Source organism: Mytilus trossulus, unplaced genomic scaffold, assembly GCF_036588685.1.
Source record: "Mytilus trossulus isolate FHL-02 unplaced genomic scaffold, PNRI_Mtr1.1.1.hap1 h1tg000122l__unscaffolded, whole genome shotgun sequence".
Taxonomy (NCBI): Eukaryota; Metazoa; Mollusca; class Bivalvia; order Mytilida; family Mytilidae; genus Mytilus; species Mytilus trossulus.
The window spans coordinates 1,015,254-1,030,637 of NW_026963298.1; the positions used below are offsets into that span (position 1 = coordinate 1,015,254).

The 15,384-nt window shown below is 31.7% G+C and overlaps 1 long non-coding RNA gene across 1 annotated transcript; it reads left to right on the top strand.

Annotated features, from left to right (window-relative positions):
• The first annotated feature begins 1,085 nt into the window (after nucleotides 1-1,085).
• Nucleotides 1,086-3,819, top strand: LOC134700105 (uncharacterized). Its single transcript, XR_010103775.1, has 3 exons — nucleotides 1,086-1,692; nucleotides 2,967-3,057; nucleotides 3,487-3,819. It is a non-coding gene; the product is annotated as an uncharacterized LOC134700105 (long non-coding RNA).
• Nucleotides 3,820-15,384: the final 11,565 nt, after the last annotated feature.

Below are 15,384 nucleotides of genomic sequence, written 5' to 3' on the forward strand. Positions count from 1 at the left end.
TGTATTTAAGGGCAAGTAAGGGAGAAGGGAATAGCTAACCCGAAACAAGTCATGGGACTTATTTTTAAGGGCATGGGGGTCCGGAAGGGTTATCCCATGGGGGTCCAGGGACTTGTTTTATGGGATTGGGGGTTGGGGAGGATTACCGCATGGGAGTCCAGGATCTTGTTTTTAAGGGATGGTGGTTGGGGAGGGTTACCCCATGGGAGTCAAGGGACTTGTTTTTATGGGATTGGGGGTCAGGGAGGGTTACCACCATGGGAGTCCAAGGAATTGTTTTTAATGGACGGGGGTCGGGAATGGTTACCCCATGGGAATCCAGGTACTTGTTTTAAGGGATTGGGGGTCGGGTAAGGTTACCCCATGGGAGTCCAGGGACTTTTTTTTTAAGTATTTTGGGGTCAGGGAGGGTTACCCCATGGGAATCCAGGGACTTGTTTTAAGGGCTTGGGGTCAGGGAGGATTAACCCATGACAGTCCAGTGTATTTAAGGTCTTGGAGGTCAGTGAGGGATACCCCACGGCCTAGTGTAATAGAGATGAAGAAGTTGCTGGGTAAAGAGGGGAAGTAAGTAATGTGTTGGTGTTGTAATTTCACACTGTTCTGATACTGTATAGTTGCTTTAAAGATTGTGAAGTACAAATAACCCTGTACTTTTGGATGAAATGCATTATAAATTTCAAAATAATGAACACTTCCCTTTTCTGAATTTAAATAAATAACACTTTCTTTTCTGGATTTTAAATAAATAATTCCTTTTCTAGTTTTCAGATAAATAACCATTCCTTTTTCACAATTTAAATAAATAATTCTTTCTTTTTTAAAACTCAAATAATTCTTCCTTTTTAAATTATAAATAAATAAACCTTCCTATTTCAAAATTAAAATAAATAATCCTTCCTTTTTTAAAATTATAAATAAATTAAATAAACCTTTTTTTTCTTTTTTTTTTTATTAAATTTGAATAAATATTACCATTTCTTTTTTAAAATTTGAATAAATAATCATTTCTTTTTCCAAATTTAAATAAATAACCTTCTTTTTTCTAAATTTGTATAATGACCCCTTTTTTGTGTGCTGGTGGTGTTACCACAGGTTTGTGTATGCGTCTAGTGCAGTTGGGAGTCAAAGACTCTTACACTGCCGCTGGATAGCTTATATTCATAGGTGAAAAGAAAGCTGAGTGCGTAAGTCTTTCCTTCCAGTACATAGCCTCTACACTAACAAGACTTCTACAGTGCCTCCCCGTGACAGCACATGGTAACTAGGATCTAGTGTCCTAGGCTTGACTGTAGAGGATCTCGGAGTAGCAAGGACCCTAGAGATGAAGTGTGTAGGCTGATCGACATGCGGACATCCCTAGCACTCATCACCCTTGCCCCAGTTATGGGTTAAATAGCCGGCTGAATGATGGTCATCAGCCTTGAAAGGATGTCTAGGAGAAGAAAACTCTTGATATGAAATTTTTGGTAGATTTGACTCGTCAGCCTTGGTCTGCAATTGATTTAAAGGAAACAAAGCTTGAGTAAAGATTCTCTGGTTCTCCAGGTTTGGGATTGAGAAATGTGTCAACAACCTATCCTTGTAAAAAGGAAGAATGATTATATACTGATTAATCTCCCAGATGAGGAACATCACAACTGGGTCTGCATGAAGCTTTGATATTCAAAAGACAATGTAAATATGCATAAGGTACATGTAGTATATGTCTAGTCATTTCATTTGAGTAGTTATGATTTTGATGTATAAATTCATATTTGGATATAGTATTACATAATTCCACAAGATAATTAACATGGAGCACCAAAAATATTCATTGATATTCTGTTTAAGGGTAGAAAAGGGATAAAGGAGAAGGTCCAGTAAGACCCCTTTTTGGCCCCAAAATATAGCAGTTTTACAAAATCGTTAAAATGTAAACTATTAGTTATTCATTGGACAGTCGAATTCTTCTGCTACATAAATATGGGCTATTTTTGACAATACAATGCACATATATCGGGTACTAGCACCATTAAGTCATGCTAAGTTACTGAAATTTTCATAATTCTAGCATTTTAGTTAAATTTTTAAAAAAAAGTTTCAACATCTTTAAAGTATGCATTTTTTTATTTATCAAATAAAACAGTCTGATATGTGTCAGTTATTTTCAATGCAAGTTTCTATATTAAACTTAACTATAATAGACTTGATCTTAATTTTTTTTAAGGATGATTGAATATATGTCTTGAAATCTGAAAATGGTTGACATATACTTTTTAAGGGAGGGTAGGGAGTCTGAAAAAGTGTATGCCCTGTTTTGTACACTTTGGAAAATGGTTGACAATTATTGATGACCCCTATATATAATATCAAACCAACAAAATGTAGAATTTTCACAATGGTGCTCCTGAAAGAATAGCTAGGAAGGGTACACAGTTCCTGCTCCACAGGTCACAATTAACAGTTATGACCAAAATATGTATTACAAATAAGAATTCATAGGTGGAAAAAAAAATCATGCATAAACTAAAAATAAAAAACTATAAAAATTCACAAGAATTAGCCTAGTAAATTAAGAAGTATTATTATGCCATGATAATATGCATGTATATTTATTAGATAAAATGTTATGTATAAGTAAGTTATAAGTTATTATTTATTATAGTGACATGTGAATCATAACATACCTCTAAACAATTACATGTATATACATAGCAATTTGATATTTACACCTGGCCCATTGGACCTATATGTCACTTTAGCAATATTGTATCTAATTTAACTGCTATGATTAGATGTTAATTAATTGACTAAATTCCATATACATGTATATATAGATATCGAAATAAGATTGGTATAATTGCCAATGAGACAACTGACTCCACCAGAGACTAAAAGATATATAAGTTAACAACTATTGGTCAACATACGGCCTTCAATAAGTGTTTAAAACTATCACATTTATGAATTCAATTTTTTTTCAGTTATCCTGGATATTTTAAAAACACTTAAATGATTTACTGAAGGAAAATTGAAGGAAAGTAGGACCTGGATGTAAAATAATACCAACTTAAGGTATGTATGTTGACGGTTACATTAAATCCTTGTTTCAAGGTAATAATAAAGATAATGAACATTCTAGTTTATTGCTTCTATAATAATACAATACCTTATTACAGATATAAAAATATGAAGATGTGGTATAATTGCTATTTTTGAAAACTCTCCACAAGAAACCAAATGACATATAAATTAACAGCTATAGGTCACAATTCTGCCTTCAAATCTGAAGTAAAATATAAGTACAATGGTGGCATTTCATACTTAAGATGCCATAAGATTTAATACAATTCTGAACTGCTTCATATGAAGAATTTCTTTAGCCTCTATCTCCTGGTTACCCCATATATGGATAAAATGTAAATATCTTCAACATCAACATTTTTATATTATTTTGTGAATTTTAGTTAATGTTTTGAATGAAATGTTATTTTCTATTTGTAGACAAAGCGTGCTTGTTAATTTAGAAATCAACTGAAGCAAAAGAAGAAGAATGGATTCTGTTGATCTGAGGAACTTGGAAACACTTATTGACAAAAAAATATGTAGTATAATACAATTATGTTTAAAGAGAGAGATAGAAAGAGGGTGAGAGCCAGTTGTAAAGATTTATTCTTTTAAACCAGATATGTTGATTCCATTCGAATTTCATAGGCCTACAGCTCCCCCTATATGGTCTTAGTTAATACATGTACTAGGTGTTTAATGTAAGACTTTGATGTGACGTTTGAGAACAATCAGCTGTCATTGGTTTAAATCTATTTTTATGCCCTTTCAGTTGGGGGGGGGAGGAGGATATTGTTTTACTCCTATCCTTACGCTCTACCATCCTTTTATAGGTATATAGATATTAGAAGATGTGAAATTGGTGACAATGAGACAACTCTCATCCAATTTACAAGTAGTATAGATAACTACTCCTAGAGTTTAATGAGTTATCTCCCATATTTGTAGGTACTTTTGATATTTTGATATTTCATGATAAGGCTAATGCAAATAGAAGATTTAACTTGTTTTTGAATTGAACAAACTGAGCATAAGTTGTGAGGAATGGAAACTAGCAGGCCGAGTTTTAGGGTTAAGGGGAGGTAATACACTCAATGTTTATCTTTTCATATGAGCTAGTTTTGTTCACTGCATGGAAGGCCTGCAATAAATTAGAATGTATTAGTTTTATATATGATTGTTATATATTTGTTGTTAGAAATGCTATATATGATTGTTATATATTTGTTGTTAGAAATGCTATATAAGATTGTTATAAGACAGTATTATTTAGAGCTCTGTAAATAAATTGGGCTTGTAAACATAGGTCTATATATATTATAGATAATGCATTAAGTGGATTGTCTGACATTGGGATTTCAAATTATATTTATGTCGTCATCATCTATAAAAGTGCTTCCATTCTCAATATTATCTGATATTAAACGCCCCTTCCTCCCAATTATGACTTCATTTTTAGTTTAATGAGTTATCTCCCATATTTGTAGGTACTTTGGTAACAGTATTTCATGATAAGGCTTGATGCAAATACTCACTCACTCCTGGAGACAACTCTTGTTTTTTGTAGAAAAGAAGATTAACTTGTTTTTAAATTTAATGGTAAATCCTGTTACTTAATTGGTATATTTTCTTCTAAGCTTTAAAATAATATTTAACACCCTGTCCATGAAATTGAACATTGCTCCTCTTTATTTAGTAAGTGAATTATTTTGCAATAGTTTAAAAGAAATGTCAAATAGTATTTCATAATGCATTAGAAGGAATGGTATATTTTATAGAATTTTGTTTTACTTTTATGTTTAGTAGTCACAAAAAATGTAATTTATTATTTGTTTTACTATTTACTATTATCAAGTGGAATAACATGAACTTATTTCCCTGTTTGCTAGTTCATAACGATTGTAAAGTTGAAATTTCTGTAACAATTAAACACCTAGCTATGATTCTTCCCTACAATGTATGAGTTTTTTTTTAAAGCAGGATGTATTTTTTTCAATATTGCCATATTCTTAAAATCTTAAGTAGCAGTATTATATAAGGTGATCGCTACATAAATCACTTCTCAATTTAAGAAATAAAATTTATTTGAACTTTTTTATGCTTCTTTAAAATATTATTAAATTAATATTTTGTTCCTCTTTTTAGAAATAATCTTAACAAGATGTTTCAGTTATTTTGAGAGAAAGTTTTTTTAGTTTAAATCCCTGGCTTAGGGTCAGACCACACAAGACTGAAAGCTGGTATTTGCTTGTAATAATATTTCAAGTTATATTTATCCCTTTAGAGTAAAGTCATTCCATAGATATGAGAAGATGTGGTATGAGTGCCAAGGAGACAACTCTCCATCTGCTGAATTATGTTTTGGGGTATGGTGATTCCTGTCGATTTTGAGGTTCACTTTTTTAAAATTCAATGGTAATCATTTCGAAGTGGTTTTTGTTTGCTTGGTTTTTTTACATAGATCAGGCCATAATGGTTTCTGCATTTGAAATTGTATCATGTTTTGTTATATTGGCGCTACAATGTATCTCTTACAACTTGCTTACAGTGACCTATATTTTTTAACACCTACAGCATGAAAGATGTACCTACTAATTTGTACTATTAGTATATAGTAATAACATTGTCTGTCATTTGACCCTTGTGTAACCTCGGATCAAGAATATCATGACCTGTTGTTTTGTGCACAATATATAACTTTAAAATGAAGGTACATTGTCTTTTAAGACAATAATCAACATTTGATTGTTATTTCAAAGCTATGTGGAGGTAATCTGACTAGCATTAGTATGACATAAATGTAACATTTTTCATGCAAAGACTTGCAAGGCAAAAATAATAAGATACCATTAGTTATTATCGTTTATTGGGAAAGACTGTACTTTGACACTTTCATAGCCTTTTTTTTTGGTTTTACTCTATTGTTGAGTTACTGTCACATTGTATTTACCTAAAAGTCGACATTCTTCTTTGAGCATTTTGAAAACCTGCAAGGAAACCAACTATAACTGGACTACTTAGTACATTTGAACTTGTATAAAAGAAATATTTCACTTCTTGCCACAGGAAACTTTGATGCAATGTTTTTATCTTATTATTGTGGTAGGTTTTTCATTAGTTATTTTATAAACATCATATAAACTTGTCAGTAATAGCATTGGATACTTGATTACATGTATGGGAAGTTAAGTCGCCATCTGTGTTTAGGGTTCACAGATACTATACCTCCCATTTAGGTATAGTAACGTCCCCACCATACATATCAAGTATCTGCTAGTACTGGTATGAACTGAGGGAGATAGATCACTCAGTTGGACCCTGACCGTCAGACCAAGGGTGACTTGGTCAGACTGCGACCGAGTCGTGGTCTAAACCTTTTCTTTGTACCATGCATGAACTGAGTGAGATCGATCACTCAGTTGGACCGTTGTGACTAAGGGTGACTTGGTCAGGCTGCGACCGAGTCGTGGTCTAAGTACCATACATATCAAGTATCTGCTAGTAATGGTATAAACTGAGTGAGTTCGATCACTCAGTTGACTGTGACCAAGGGTGACTTGGTCAGACTGCGACTGAGTCGGGGTCTAAGTACCATACATCTGCTAGTACTGATATGAACTGAGTGAGTTCGATCACTTAGTTGGACCGTGATCAAGGGAGACTTGGTCAGACCGTGTACCATGTATCCGTTTTACTGGTACAAGTTTTTATCCATATTTTAATTGGGGATGTTTTTAATTTTTATCCAAATTTTAATTGGGAATGTTTTTATCTTTTAATCCAATTTTTATTGGGGAATGTTTTTATCTTTTATCCAATTTTTTATTGGAGATGTTTTTATCTTTTATCCATATTTTAATTGGGGTTGTTTTAATCTTTTTATCCCTATTTTAATTGGGGATGTTTTTATGTTTTTATCCATATTTTAATTGGGGATGATTTTATCTTTTATTCAAATTTTAATTGGTGATGATTTTAACTTTTTATCCAAATTTTATTAAATGTTTTTATCTTTTATTCAAATTTTAATTGGGGAAGGTTTAAATTTTATCATTATTTTAATTGGGGGTGTTTTTAACTTTTTATCTAAATTTTAATTGGGTGGTTTTTTTCATATTGGCTGTATAAGTCATGCTTTAGTCAAATCAGAGACTGTAAAATTGGTACTCCGAAAGGAAGAGACTGGTGGTTCCTGCGGCCATTTGTTTTGGTGAACTAGCACCTTAAAGTCCAGATAACCCTCAGGCCAGCTGGCTAGTACATTAGCAGACAGGTACTTTTGTACCATTTGGCATTTTAAAAACTTTTGGCAATTTTTACTTTTGGACTTTTACTTTCCTATTGTATTTTTTTTTTATAATTGTTTTCATTTTTTCTAAAATATTTTTTACACCTTTCTATTAAATACATATTTTGGCTGCAAAATGGTTATCCAAGGATAATTTCTTTAAACAAAATTTACATCACACATTTTGGCTTATTGTAACTTTGGCTGTTACCTTAATTTTTAAAATAATGATAACCATTTAATATTGAAATAGAAACTACAGCTCCAAATTAGCTCAATATTAAAAAAAATGAAGAGTTTAGATCTTCTTTTAGGTATTGAAACTTTTCATTCTTCCATGCCTGGTACTTCATGATTAAAATCTTTTCATTAACTAACACTTTCATGGGGATATTTAACACACAGAGTAGGCTAATATAGGTGGTTAAGGTTGGTATGGATATGAGAGAAATGGAGGGAGGATGAGGGTAAATAATAAGAGTGGTATGTATGGATATATGTTCTATAGGGAGAAAAAGAAAAAAATGAGTAGATGAGGGTAATATTGAGAGTTGTATGTAAAGTAGTTAGGGAGAGAATGTTAATTTCTTTATAAGGGCTTGATGTACTGGTCTAATGGAAGTGCAGTTTTCTTTTTCCTTTTGTGTAGTTCTTATTTTCTTCAAAAATCTGGAGTCAACATTTTAACTTCTAAAAGTACTGCTGTCAAAAATGAACAGGTTAACAGCCTTTCTTGGTACTGATTATGTGCTGCTTATATATAAACAGTGTAGCACTTCTCAGTGACTAGATAGGGTTGCAGCTTTTCATCAATTTTAACAGCATTATCTTAGTTATAATTGCAGTGATCAAAACACTTACACTTAATTAATGTTTCTTTCATTCTAAGAAAATTTGCTTTCAAGTCTTTTTATAAATTTCTTGGTCTTATAATGTTTCTTCTGTATCTTTGCTGTCAAGTTTGTAGTTTATTCTCATGTGGTTTTTATCAGTCTTAGAATGCAGTATTAGTGTATAGGGTGTATGTATCTAACATTTAATGGTTAATTTCCAACAGTCAAATCAAGTGTGTATTTAAATATATGTTTTATTTTACCAGTTACAAACTAAATACAAAATGGGTCCCTTTGACACTCATTATTGTCATACATCATTTTATATCCAAGCCTCTTTTAAACTATTTGAAAACAGCCTTGGTGGTCCTGTCAGTGTTTCAAGCACAGCAAAGTGGAACTAGACTCTTAAATTTGTATATACTGATTAGTACGCTAAGCACACTGCATTAAGCATGATAAGAAAGAAAAACAGCTAAAACTGGTGCTTGGAGTCGAAATATTGACTCTGGGATATGATGACACATTTCCATTCGGATTTTCACCTTGTGAACTAACAGGTTCTCTACAATTACTAAGCAAAAGTTAACCTATGGTCCTTGTTGGGGCATCTTGTTTAAAAAAAATATGTCTGATGACCTGGCCTGCCAACCAAGATGGCTGCAATGGCTAAAAATGAAAAAAGGGGTAAAATGTAGATTTTGGCATATATCTCTGAAACCAAAACATTTAGAGCAAATCTGACAAAGGGGAAAAATTGTTTATCAGGTCAAGCCTTAAAATTCAGACAAATAAGACAACCTATTGTTGGGTTGCTGCCCCCGAATTGGTATTTTTGTTGTTGCCGTTTTTGATTATTATCTTGTATATTATTATAGATAGAGATAAACCGTAAACAGCAATAATGTTCAGTAAAGTAAGATCTACAAATAAGTCAACATGAAAAAAATTGCCAATTGACCCTTAAAGGAGTTGTTGCCCTTTAATGTAAATTTTTAACATTTTTTTGTAAGTTTTTGTTATCTTATTCTCTGAAACAGATATGACAAATTTGACCAAACTTTTTGCATTTTGTCTTAGTAGTTTCAGAGTAGAGATTTTGGTAAAAGATTACAAAAACTTAAGAAAAAATGGTAAAATTTACTATAAAGGACAATAACTCATGAAGGGGCTTTTTTTTAGGGTGGTTCGGGTGCCTGAAACGGGAGAAGCTTTTTCCAGCATTACCATCTATAATGAAAAATAAAAAAAATGTAACAGAAATGCGTTTTTTTTTTATTAACTAGCCTAGTACATGTAAGTAACAAATCAAGTTTCAATATTAAAGTTTGCTCATTGTTGAAGGCCGTACGGTGACCTATAGTTGTTAATGTTTGTGTCAATTTGGTCTTTTGTGGATAGTTGTCTCATTGGCAATCATACCACATCTTCTTTTTTTTTATTTTTTTTTTTATCTCTGTTGGTCAACTAAAACTTTCCGATTCTCCTGTGACCTGTACTATCGAAAAGCTTCAACACACGTTCTTATATAGATATAGGAAGATGTGGTGTGAGTGCTATATATAGACGAGTTGTATATATATATATATATATATATATGTATGTCCAACAGGAAGCTTCTAAAAGACGAGCATCGATAATATATTTATTATACATAATCATTAACCATAAGAATAGGTACAGAGAAAAATAGATCAACATTGTTACTTAACCGGATTTTTGACGTTCTAATGTCACAAGTGATCACAAGTTATCTGTAAACATTCCACTAGAAGACCTACCTGGACACATTATTCTGTTGGAAGACCTATACCTGGACACATTATTCTATCAATTTTTAAGTCATTGGTTTGACCTACCGGGGTTCGAACCCACGACCTACCGCACTAGAAACAATGGAACACGCTTGCATACAACCAGACAATGCTGATCTTATAAGATAAGATAAGATAATTTTTATTAACCAATCATGGTGCCCAAAATTTGAGCTATACAATCAAATGAATGAATTACAAAATAAAGCACAGAAAATGATTAGAATGATTAAAGTACATTTAGACAACAAAAAACAAAAAACAAAAACAACACATGAATACACATTTACACTAATTAACCTGATATAAACCAATATGATAATATAGGTGCCAGACAAGGAGAAAGTTTATCTCCTTTTCTTTTTTCTTTGTATCTGAATGACTTGGAAGATTTTTGTCATAGAAATGATGTAAAAGGTCTAAACACAGTGACAAATGAAATAGAAGAACAAATTAATATTAACTTGAAACTTTATGTATTACTTTATGCAGATGATACTGTTTTATTTTCTGAAACTGCACAAGATCTTCAACAGCAGCTAAATACATTTTATGAATACTGTGATATATGGAAACTGAAAGTTAATCCAACCAAAACAAAAATTGTTATTTTTGGTAATGGTAGTTTGACAAACAAGTTAAATTTTACACTTGCTGGTAATGATTTAGAAATTGTCAAGTATATTTCATATTTTGGCATTATTTTTTCCAAAACGGGTAGTTTTAAAGGTGCTAAAACTCAACTCATTAGAAAAGCCATCAAAGCTATGTATGAAGTTCTATAAAAAAAAAAAGGCCGCTTACATAAACTGACAGTTAAATGTCAGTGCGATCTGTTTGATAAAATTGTAAGGCCTATATTGCTATATGGTTGTGAAATTTGGGGATTTAGTAATACTGATGAAATAGAAAGAGTGCATTTGAAGTTTTGTAAACTTTTGTTAAACTTGAAAAAATCAACCCCAAGCTTTATGGTATATGGAGAGCTAGGCGCTTATCCTATGTCAGTATATATGGAACACCGTATGGTATCTTTTTGGTCTAATATTGTAAACAGTTCCGATAGTAAAATGACAAATATTCTATATAGATATATATATAAACTTAACGTAGATGGTGAATTTACTTTCGAATGGTTGATTTGTATAAAAAATATCTTAAATAAATATGGATTTTCAAATATTTGGTTCAATCAGGGTAACTATAGTTTTAATCCAAAATGGTTAAAGTGTAGCATTAAGCAAAGAATTTTTGACCAATTTCAGCAGACTTGGAAATCAGAAATGGAGAATTACATAACGTTATGTAGGTTTAGAACTGGAAACATCGGTTACCTATAGAAACCGGTAGATGGCGTAGAATTATTAGACAGGAAAGGTACTGTATACTTTGTAACTCTCATGAGATAGGTGATGAATTTCACTATATTTTAAACTGTACAGCTCTTACAGAAAGAAGAAGAGCTTTTCGTAAACCTTACTATGTAAGCCGAGTAAATGTTTTGAAATTCGGCACTTTATTTATTTCAAAAAATATTCGTGTATTGAAAAATTTGTGTAAATTGATTAGAATTATCAATATAGAAGTATGTTCTCCAGGTTGATCACCAATCTCTCATTCTTGTTGCTCGTTTTTGTGCAAACTTGTCACGCGCTAAATCTGTACGTTATTATATGTAAAAATATCTTTCTTTGTACCATTAAGTTAAACTTAGTTTTATAAGAAATAAAGAATCTTGAATCTTGATCATTAACAGAAAAAGAAACCCCAAAAAAAAAATATTTTCAAACAATACCAAAAATATATTTCATACTTTTATTAAAGATAAATAAAAATCAAGAATTGCCTTATACATTAAAGACTTCCATAGAAAAGGCGCTTCATGATTTTGTTTAAATTAATTATGAATAATTATTATGTTTTTGGCCAATGAATTATTTTGTGTAAAGATTAATAACTATAGCTTTATCGATTTAAAAATAAACCAAGGAAAGTAATAAGCCAGCATACTTATAGGGGGTGTTTATACTCATGAGTTACCTTTTTCATATTTTTTCTCTTTGAAGAACCCATCTTCTACCAGTTTTATAACGAAATTAAGATGTGTTTCAATTTTTCTATTTTGATTTGTATTCGGAACACTTATTTTTTTACCGTCATCGCTATGGTAAAAGCTGCAATCGCTGCTGCAGATTGGACATATTGTATGTAGTAGTGTGCTGGTAGATAATTTGAAACGCGAAACTCGCATATTATATATTGATAATGTAAAATATATAATTAAAAAAGAATTACACTTTAAAAGTTTGGTCGTCGTTTCAAAAGTGAGGCATTTGCCTCATTTGCCTCCATTACGCTACGGCCCTGCAGTGACAACAGCATTGTACTATATTAGTTATATATCGAAAGTTGAATTCTTGGATTCATTGTTTTACGTGATGACGGCTGACAAATTGGACCTCGTTATTTTAGTATTATAAAAGTGTTTATTAAATTGTTTCGCCGAACGAAGTTGGATACGACCGCAGAGGTCCAGCCCTGAACCGTTCTGACAAAAATGGACTCACTATTCACGCTTGATTCAGGTCTGAATTTGGAATTTAATTAAATATTTGACACATAATAAGTTTCTGACACAGAATAACTGTAGTCAAAGAACTAAAAATTGGTTAAATAATTTGAATTTATACTTATTTTTTTGCTTTTGCACTACGCTGTTGCGAATTGCCCCACCCCTCCAAAAATTAAAAAAAGAATCCCTCCTTTTTGTTGTTTTGTGCAATATTCTATGCTGTTGCATACTGACCCCAACCTCAAGAAAAGAAAAATGTATCCCCCACTTTTTTTCTTTTTAATTTCTGAAATCTGATATGGTAAAAAAAATCTTTACAGATAATTTAAAACAGTGTAAGGGAGGTAATCAAACATGTCTGGATTACCTCAATATATTTGGATTACCTTCCTTACACTGGTTTCAAATTGTCTTAATTAACCGTTAACCAAGAAACCCTTGTTTTTCCCTCTTTTTTGCCTCTAATTCCAAAACGGTTTGGGCCATTACACATCCCCACCTACTCCTCCGACCAAATCATATTTTTTTTTGCAGTCGTATTTTAACATGTAGATTTATACACATATATTGTGCATTTCTGAATAATAAATATAATTATTTAGATTACTCGGGATTGTAATAAAGATATGTTATGACCCAATATTTTTCAAGGAGAACCAAACATCTGTCAGAAGTATACTTTTCATTGCATTATTTTTTATCAATGTTGGTCAGCAATTGCAAATAGACTTTTACTTAAACATTTACGATTTTCAATCATATTTTAAAAAGGAATGCCACAGCAATGTTTGGTGCAAAATAACTAGTTTGTGAATTTAAATTCTTTTAAAAATATAATTCGGACTATGCTATACATAAAGGTCAATTTAGTTCCGACAATTTTCCATTTATTTTCCCGTGTGTGATCCATATCCATCAGAAAGAAGCCCCACAAAACAATCAAGATTTCCGTCATCAAAAGTAACTTTCCAGATAACGTAAAAAATATTCAGATATGAAATTTCCAACCTTTTACATTGATCCTAACATGGGATATGGAAAAACAATTGGTAGCAAAAAAAACAGAAATCCCCAGACTATAGACAAACGAGTATCGTTTTTTGATCTTCTGTTACAAAAAAAATAAAAATAAAATTGCGTGGACTTCAAATAAAATCAAAGAAGTGCTCAGCAACAAATAGCATTACTCTTTTATGTGTTGTTGCCATCATCTGGACCTAAACACAAATTTGAATCTTTTTTTAGTTGATAATATTTTGTATTTTAATGTACTTTAACCAGAATTAATTTAGGTCAAGTAATTATCAAAGGTACCATGATTATAATCTAGTACGCCAGATGCTCGTTTCGTCTACATAAGACTCATCAGTGACGCTCAGTGAAAATCCAAACAAGCACAAAATTGAAGAGCATTGAAAATGACTTTTTTCATGGACAATCGTTACTATCCAATAATAGTAAATCATTCTTTTTACTCACAGTTTGTTTCAATCTTTACCTAAATGCAAAACTTAGATGCATGTTTTTTTTATTAGTTGTTAGTGGCTTTGAACAAGTTGTCAGTATATCTGCGAGTACTCTCAGATCAGTACTTAAAGTGTCTTTTTGTTGTTTGGATATACAAGTACCCGCCCACATTCACTCTATTTTCTTGTTAGATGAGTTAAGCCGTTTCAACTGATTTTCATAGTTCGTTCTTATGTTGTTCTGTTACGACACTGTCCCAGGTTAGAGGGAGGGTTGGTATCCCGCTAACATTTTAAAACCCGCCACGTTCTGTATATATGTGGCTGTCCCAAGTCAGGAGGAGCATTTATTTCAGTGGTTGTCGTTTGTTAATGTGTTATATACATGTTAGTTTTTCGATCGTTTGTTTGTACATAAAATTGGAAATGTTTTACGTTTATCATTTCGGGGCCTTCTAAAGCTGACTATGCGGTATGGGCTTTGCTTGAAGGTCGTACTTAGGCCGTTTAGTTGTTAATTTCTGTGATGTCATTTTGTCTCCTGTGGAAAGTTGTTTCATTGGCAAGCATAACACTTTTTTTTATATATATTAACCGTGCAAACTGACGAACAAACGTAGTAAACGTTTTATTCATACCCACAAACTCAGTTTTCATAAGAGATGATAACTTTAAATGAAAATGTTAAACTGGGTCTTGAAAGGGTAATTTTTTCTATGAAAGTTTATATTTCTACATATTTAAGACTGCTGATCATATTTAGAAGACAATCTACTTGGCGTGCTAAAAAGCTTGTGAAAAATGGAATTATAATTGATGTTAAGGTATGGTAAACACCTACAATAAAATGCTTTAATCTGCATTTTTCATATCTGTTAGATACTTATTCATGTAAAAATGCCAAATTTTGAAAATGGATGCCAAAAATGACTCTATCATGACATATATAAGCTAGCGTAATATGGCACTTATGTGTTATAGAAAGCTGACTGTTTTATTTAAAAGGTTATTAAGCTTTTTAAAACTGAGTACGGACTTTAAAGTGGCACCTTGCTAAAGTTCTTCAGTAGGAAATGAACTCGAGAATATATCATACAATTTTTTCTTTGATAATTCATGAAATAATTTTTTATTATTTAACTTACATTTTGCCATTCGTATTTGTTACGACGAACAGAACTACTTCAATCGTTGACCTCTTAGTTTCATCTTTTCCTTACTTATTTTAATCAGTTTTAAATATTGTATACTGCCTTATGATAACATGACTTGAATCAGTTTTTAAATTTGTTTGCTGGGCATTACCGTTATTTATCAATTATGGATTCGGAAATTTCCGCTAAAAAACGAAGTTTACCGAATG